This window comes from Alexandromys fortis, unplaced genomic scaffold (assembly GCF_014885135.2).
Source record: "Alexandromys fortis isolate MF-2015 unplaced genomic scaffold, M_Fortis_MF-2015_v1.1 scaffold_0, whole genome shotgun sequence".
NCBI classification, from domain to species: domain Eukaryota; kingdom Metazoa; phylum Chordata; class Mammalia; order Rodentia; family Cricetidae; genus Alexandromys; species Alexandromys fortis.
The window spans coordinates 29,825,344-29,831,466 of record NW_026067949.1 but is presented as its reverse complement, the minus strand read 5'-3'; the positions used below and the strand labels follow the sequence as shown (position 1 = coordinate 29,831,466).

At 47.6% G+C, this 6,123-nt stretch overlaps 1 protein-coding gene and 1 long non-coding RNA gene across 2 annotated transcripts in view; both read left to right on the top strand.

Annotated features, from left to right (window-relative positions):
• LOC126506352 (uncharacterized) overlaps window positions 1-3,799 on the top strand; it is a 53,643-nt gene extending 49,844 nt beyond the window's left edge. The window contains exons 3-4 of the long non-coding RNA XR_007593201.1: window positions 964-1,035; window positions 3,225-3,799. This is a non-coding gene — a long non-coding RNA (uncharacterized lncRNA). The remainder of the gene's footprint in view (window positions 1-963; window positions 1,036-3,224) is intronic.
• The window catches only part of Scfd2 (sec1 family domain containing 2), a 314,706-nt gene that overhangs the window by 244,792 nt on the left and 63,791 nt on the right, over window positions 1-6,123 (top strand). The window lies entirely within an intron of this gene.

Below are 6,123 nucleotides of genomic sequence, written 5' to 3'. Positions count from 1 at the left end.
TTTAATAAATAAATAAATAAATTTAAAAAAAAGACAAAAAAAAAAAAAAAGAAAGTCCTCTTAACCAAGGTCGTGCCATCTTGCTTTGGCACTCCTTCCAGATGGCAGGAATTTGTTTGGAATCTGTTTTAGAGAACGAAGCATTTGCTTGTCATAAGAAGCAAGATCATGCTGTTGGGGAAGGCTGATCTAAAAAGAAGGTATTTGGGGTTTCGAGGGTTAACTTTGGGACCAGTGAAAGAGAAAACCTTGCATTCCTGGAGAGTTTCTTACTGAAGAAAACCATGGGCCATTCTGAGAGCTACATGAGACTTAGGAATCACGTGTGTTGGTCTCTCAGATTTGAACACACTTTAGAATCGGCTTGGGTCCCTGTTAGCAGATAAGTCTCTGGGTCTTGTCCCCAGGAATTTGGATTTTGTAGATCTGGAATGGTGCCTGGAGAGTTCCACTAGTGAGAGACTCCACTCACCCAACTACTTGATGCAGAGAACCTGCACGTGGTAACTGTAAGGGACCTGTTGAAACTCATGGAGCCAGTCAGTAGCCTGGAGCAGGTCTGTCCCTGTGCCTCTCCTAGAAGAGGCTTAGAAAGACCTTTTCCAGAGAGGTGAGAGTTAGCCCATCCTGTGCCGGCTGTCCACCTCCAGAGAGACCTTACACGGGCTTCCTAGTTGAGCTGAACTAACCATGTAGCCTGATGTTGAGGAGCACAGAGAGGATTCCTATGCTAATACATGCAAACCACTTCAGCCTACTGAAGATGAGCTTAGGCTCATAACTTAAGGATGATTTTAGCTTATGATTATTATTTATGGTAAATCAGCTCCGAGGCTAAACTGTTCCTTCCCGTAGAGTTTTCTAGAAGATACAGAAGCCTTTGGGAGCAAGAGTCCTCCAAAACCATGTAAAGACCATTGTTTTCTTAGCCCTGACCTGAAATCCCTCCTGATGTTTTGGCAGCCAGTGACTGATGGGTGAGACTTAAATGCCCCCTGCTAGGAACTTTGCTTCTGTCCTGGTGCCTATGCTGGGGTGAGTAAATCTGCTGGCTGTGGACGTGGGGGAGAATGGATTATGGTAAACAGACTAAAGTCAGCCTTGGGGGTTGGAGGAACCATAATGGAAAGTCAACAGTCAGATTCCTGAATCGTGTAAAAAACCATCACTATTGGGAGAATACTAGAGCTGGAGGGAACCTCAAGTCCTGTGGCCTGTGCCCTCCCTCCCACCGTGCAGAAGTGAGAGAAGGACCCAGCAGAGACTGGGCTGGGATAGGAGCCCAGTTAATTCCCTTCCTGGCCAGAAATAAACAAACATGCAGAGTCTGCCTTATAACATTAACAAAGGGCCTCAGAACCCAGGTGGATTTTAATATGTAAGTCCAAGTTCGTGACCTTGCAATAAAAAGGAGGATCAAGTGTATACACATAGGTGTACTTCATAATTGGACTTAAAAATGTCATTGTTTTCCTCCCACCTTGGGGAGTAAAAATAGCCCTCCCTAGTCTGAAGGAACAATTTGGATGTAATAAGAGAAAATGAGCCTTGTTTCTTTGTGTCTAACTTGATTCCTCATATACAATGAGCCTGTGTTCTAAGGGGGGCTGGAGATGGCCACTGGCTCATAATCACCTCTACTGTTGAGCTGGCTGCACAAGGAGACTCAATGTCAAGTTTAATGGAGCTCCCTTTAAAACGGTGCCTACTGGCTCGTTAATTAAAAACAGCCATTGCCGAGTGCTGCTAGTGTAGGTTTACACTAACAAATGACAGTGTGAGTGTAGCCGTGGTCTGCTGTGAAGGTGAGGACAGTGGCCCAGCACCTAAAACTGTAGGCAGATGTCTCGGTGCTGTGGATAGACCCAAACCGAGTCTGAGGAAGAGAAAGTAAGTGGCGCAGGATGGATCTCTGCAGGGGTAGCCTTCCGGCTCTTTTTCTCTGGTTTTGGAGTCCAGTGCGTGCTTGCCATTGTAAGGCTATGGATGGAATAGAAACAAAGCCTTGCAAATGTGCATGGTGAGGGGTGGCTGCTAGAGCCCTGTGGTATCCAGGGGCTTTGTGAAGGGTCACCCGGGATTTGGAAGAGCCCGTAAAGTGCTGTGTCAGGAAAAACCACTGCTGGGCTCAGCTGCTGCTGATGGCTGCCAGCAGCTGCCAATGGTTTTTGTTGCTTTTAAACTCAGACCACATAGGGCTCCTCTTCTGCTGCCTCTTGAAACAACCTCTCAGCGTGGCATATGTTCTCTAGATGTTGCTACTTTCGTGGTTATCTGATGCTTATGTGGTATGTCAGGGTCGGATGTAAATGGAATTGCCCAGCAGTGCTGGCCGCCTCTGCTGTGCCTGGCCTGGGCCGGCTGTCACAGTAGCTCTGCCCAGTTCAGGTGAGGCAGCTTGTGTTCCCCAACCCTTATGTGGATAAGCCACTCCTCTGCAATGCTACATTTTAAGGCTCAGGGAAGTTTCTGGAATTATGGCATGTCTTGACCCCCTCCCTTGTAAGACCTTAGTCTGCTCGTTCATAGTATTTCCCAAAACACAGAAGACCTGGGTTCTGAAAAACATTTCCTCCTGACACAGTTTTCAACAACTCCCTGACCTGATCCCTTGGTGGCCTCTGTGGCCACTCCCCCAGGGGCAGGGCTTCACTCTGCTGCAGAGAGTGGAAGGCCTTTAGGGACAGACAGCCCCTCTTCCAGTCCTTCTGAGAATCCTTGTGGAAAGCCACTCTTCACAACCTACTAGATTTTAGGGGATCATTGACCACAGTGCCTCACCTTTTTGGCCACAATAATGGGCCTTGTAGATTTCTTATCTAGGCTTTTACTGACAGAAGCAAAAGGGGTGTATTTCTTCTTAACCATATGTAACACAAGTAATAAAAACCCAGAGACAGATATTGAGGTTCAAACTGAAGATCAGAAAAGCAAAACAGCCAACAAGAGACCTTTTACCTCCGCTACATCTCCAGACCAAAGGGACGAGATTCTGTCTCCACGAGTCCGTAGATACAGACTGAGACTGCTCTGAACCCCTGCCTTATGGTCCTTATAGTGCTGGGATTAAAGGTGTGTGTCACCACTGCCTGGCCTGTATGGCTGACTAGTGTGGCTAGCTTTGCACTCCGATCTTCAAACAAGCTTTATTTATTAAAACACAAATATTATTATAACCATAGGCTGTGATGATGCTCTCATGCTTGATGTTTTATGTTGCACAGGAGACAGCAGACTTCAAGAAAATCAAGCTGTTCTTCCATGTCCCAGGTTGACTAGGTTACATGAGCCAACACTTTCCCCTCTTGGCCTTAAGGTTACATGAGCAGCATTTCTATAACTCGTGACAAGTCCCCATGACCTTCGTGCTGTCTCTGTTATGAAGCCACGCCACACCCCTCTGGTCCTTCAACCACACACCACATCCTGGTCCCCTGGAGGAGGAGGATTTCCTTTCAGTGGTCATGAGTGATGACCAGCGCCATGGAGAGGCAACTCCAGAGCTCTTCTTTAAACTTTACCAAGTGGTCCTGAGTTCATGCTGTGGAGAACTTCATGCAAGGACCCTCGTGTGGCCTCTCAGATATCCTGAAACTGGGAACGGAGTGGGCATTCATCATGGCCCCCACCCACAGTAAAGTCTCTGTAGCCACAGCTCCCAGCTCTATGTGCCACAGAACTGACTGTGGGTCCCAGGTGAGTATAATCACTTCTCTCCTGCTCTTGAGAAATAGTTCCGTAGTTCTTCTTTGACTGGCAGTGGTCTGCCTCTGCCAGTTCTCGGGATCGTCTTCTCAGCCTCCAGTTCTTACTGTTGACCACTGGCCACTGCTTGTCCTGCAGTCACCCTTGTGGGAAAGCTTGTTTTCCTCTATTTCTTTTAATAAATATATTGGATTTTTTTTTCCGTTTCTAATTGCTGAGGTAGAATGTACTGCCAGAATCTTTTTATGGCTGTCCTGCAATATTGTGGAAACATGGGATGATCTGGAGGGTGGTTTACAGGAAGGCCAAGTGCCAGTGCTCTAGATCTGCCTGGCTAACTGGATTTCTAGTTTTCACCAACCAGTGCCATCCCCCCAAGCTAAGTCCTGGAGACCCTCCATACTTAGATACATTGTATGTGGATAATAATAGTCCCTGCCTCATAGAGCTATTGTGAAGACCGAAATTTAGAAAATACACAAAGACCTTAGCACATGTCTATCATGCTAATGACCCTTTAATAAATATGAATAATTAATAATTGTTCCACATGGGTTTGGTTTCTTATGTTAGGATCATTAGTTTTTCTTCTGGGAAATGAGACTCAAATTGGCATGAAGAAGACCATCGGAACGCAGGAAGGAAAGGATGCCAGTGTGGTTCCCTCTCATGGTCCCAAGCAGAGCACAGTGCCAAGTGCCCACTGCACGACACCCTACTTCCAACCTAAGGCTAGTGGAACACCAGCCACCCACATGGGAAGTCAAGCCACCGACTGCCCTCCACAGCCTTTGTAAGAAAGGGACCTGACAGTGACCCTCAAAGGGTGGAGAAACGTTGCTACTAAACAGAGCAAGGACAGGCTGAGCGGGGCCCAGTGAGAGGAGGCCTGGCTCTGGGAGGCAGGGTAGGCAAGGTTCTTTCGTGGATCAAGGGGAGCAAGGGAGGAAAGCCACAGATGAAAAAAGGGTGTGCATCCCTGCAGATAGGAGCTGGCCCCTGGGGAGGATGGCCCCAAAGAGTACCCCCCTCTTCCTACTCCTTAGCCAGATGCTTAACTCTGCAGTCCCACCAGCCTTTGGGGGAATGTTTGTGTTTGGAGGCCAATCCTGGGCTTAGTGTATGTATTCCTCTGATAGGGATGCAGCTGTGTAAGCCATGGTTATTTTGTTTGTTCTTCAGACTGCTTGTTCCTCTTGCTTGCTGCATTTCTAAGCTTTGCCTTGTGTATTTGAGTATATGTATTTTCTGATTTCCCAAACAGCAATTTCATTCTGTTCAAATGAATATTTCCAAGTTTAGCTATTGATAAACTGTCTAGAGATGGAACCATAGCTACTTGCTAAGTCTTAGCCACCAAAGGGTAAACTGATGGCCCCAGAAATCTGGCTGTCAGGAAGGAGTGATTGGAAAAGCACGTCCTGTCTAGGTCACAGTACTCTGTGCCCACCCCTGCTCTGATTTCTCCACATGCCCACTGGTGGCAGAGAGACTTGGGAAGTCCCCGCCTGTCGTGAGGGAGCCAAAGAGTAAATAAGTTAACCACGGCTTACACAGCCTTCTTCACATCAAAGAAACAGATGGCTCAAGTCCGGAGAGGCCGGTGGGTGGAGTGGAGGGCGGCAGAGCTGTACAGACACAGGACCCAGAGTGGGGTTCAGATGTCTGGCTAGAAAGAGAAGGCTGGATGGAAAGCAAGAACGCCATTTTTTTCCTGCCATTTCCTGGTCTCCCTTCCTTGCCATGACCCTGCTGCAGATGGGGTCCATGTGGTGAGCCAAGAGTGTCACACGCCAGTTTGGGACATCTTTAGGAACAATCTCAGACAGCTGTTCTCCTCTGTTACCCCAGCAATCCACTTAAAGGGGACGTACACTCTAAGACCTGGCATTGGAAAAGCTGCCGAGTACTAAGAGAAAGGAAGTTAAACAAGGCCAGTTTAGCTTTATTCTGCAACTAGGTTTATCTTCTCCTTCTCACCAATACTAAGCAGACTTTAAAGGCATTTCATTATTACTGCAATGGCTTGCTAGCAATGCCTTTTGAAATGGGCAGCAAGCACATGTACGCAACACCATGTGAGCAGACACCCTAGAGACTTGCCAGTCTCAGATCAGCAAGTGCGCCTCTGCCCCAGGCCCCTGCTATTCCTGCTGCCTCCCTCTGCCTTTACCTCCCTAGGTAAATTTGTACAGTTCGAGGACAGGAAACTGGGGTTTCTGCTCTTGCTTTGTGTGATGTTGGTATACTCAGCAGAGGACCTGCTCTCTGCTAAGTCTGAGAGGAATATAAGCCAGGAAAGAGAAGGGGAGAAAGGGGAGGGAGGACAGATAGGCCAGGGCCCCTCTTGAGTCAGGTGAGTCAAAACTGGATTCATCTGGTAGACTTTTACTGTCTTAGTGGGCTCCAACCTCAGAA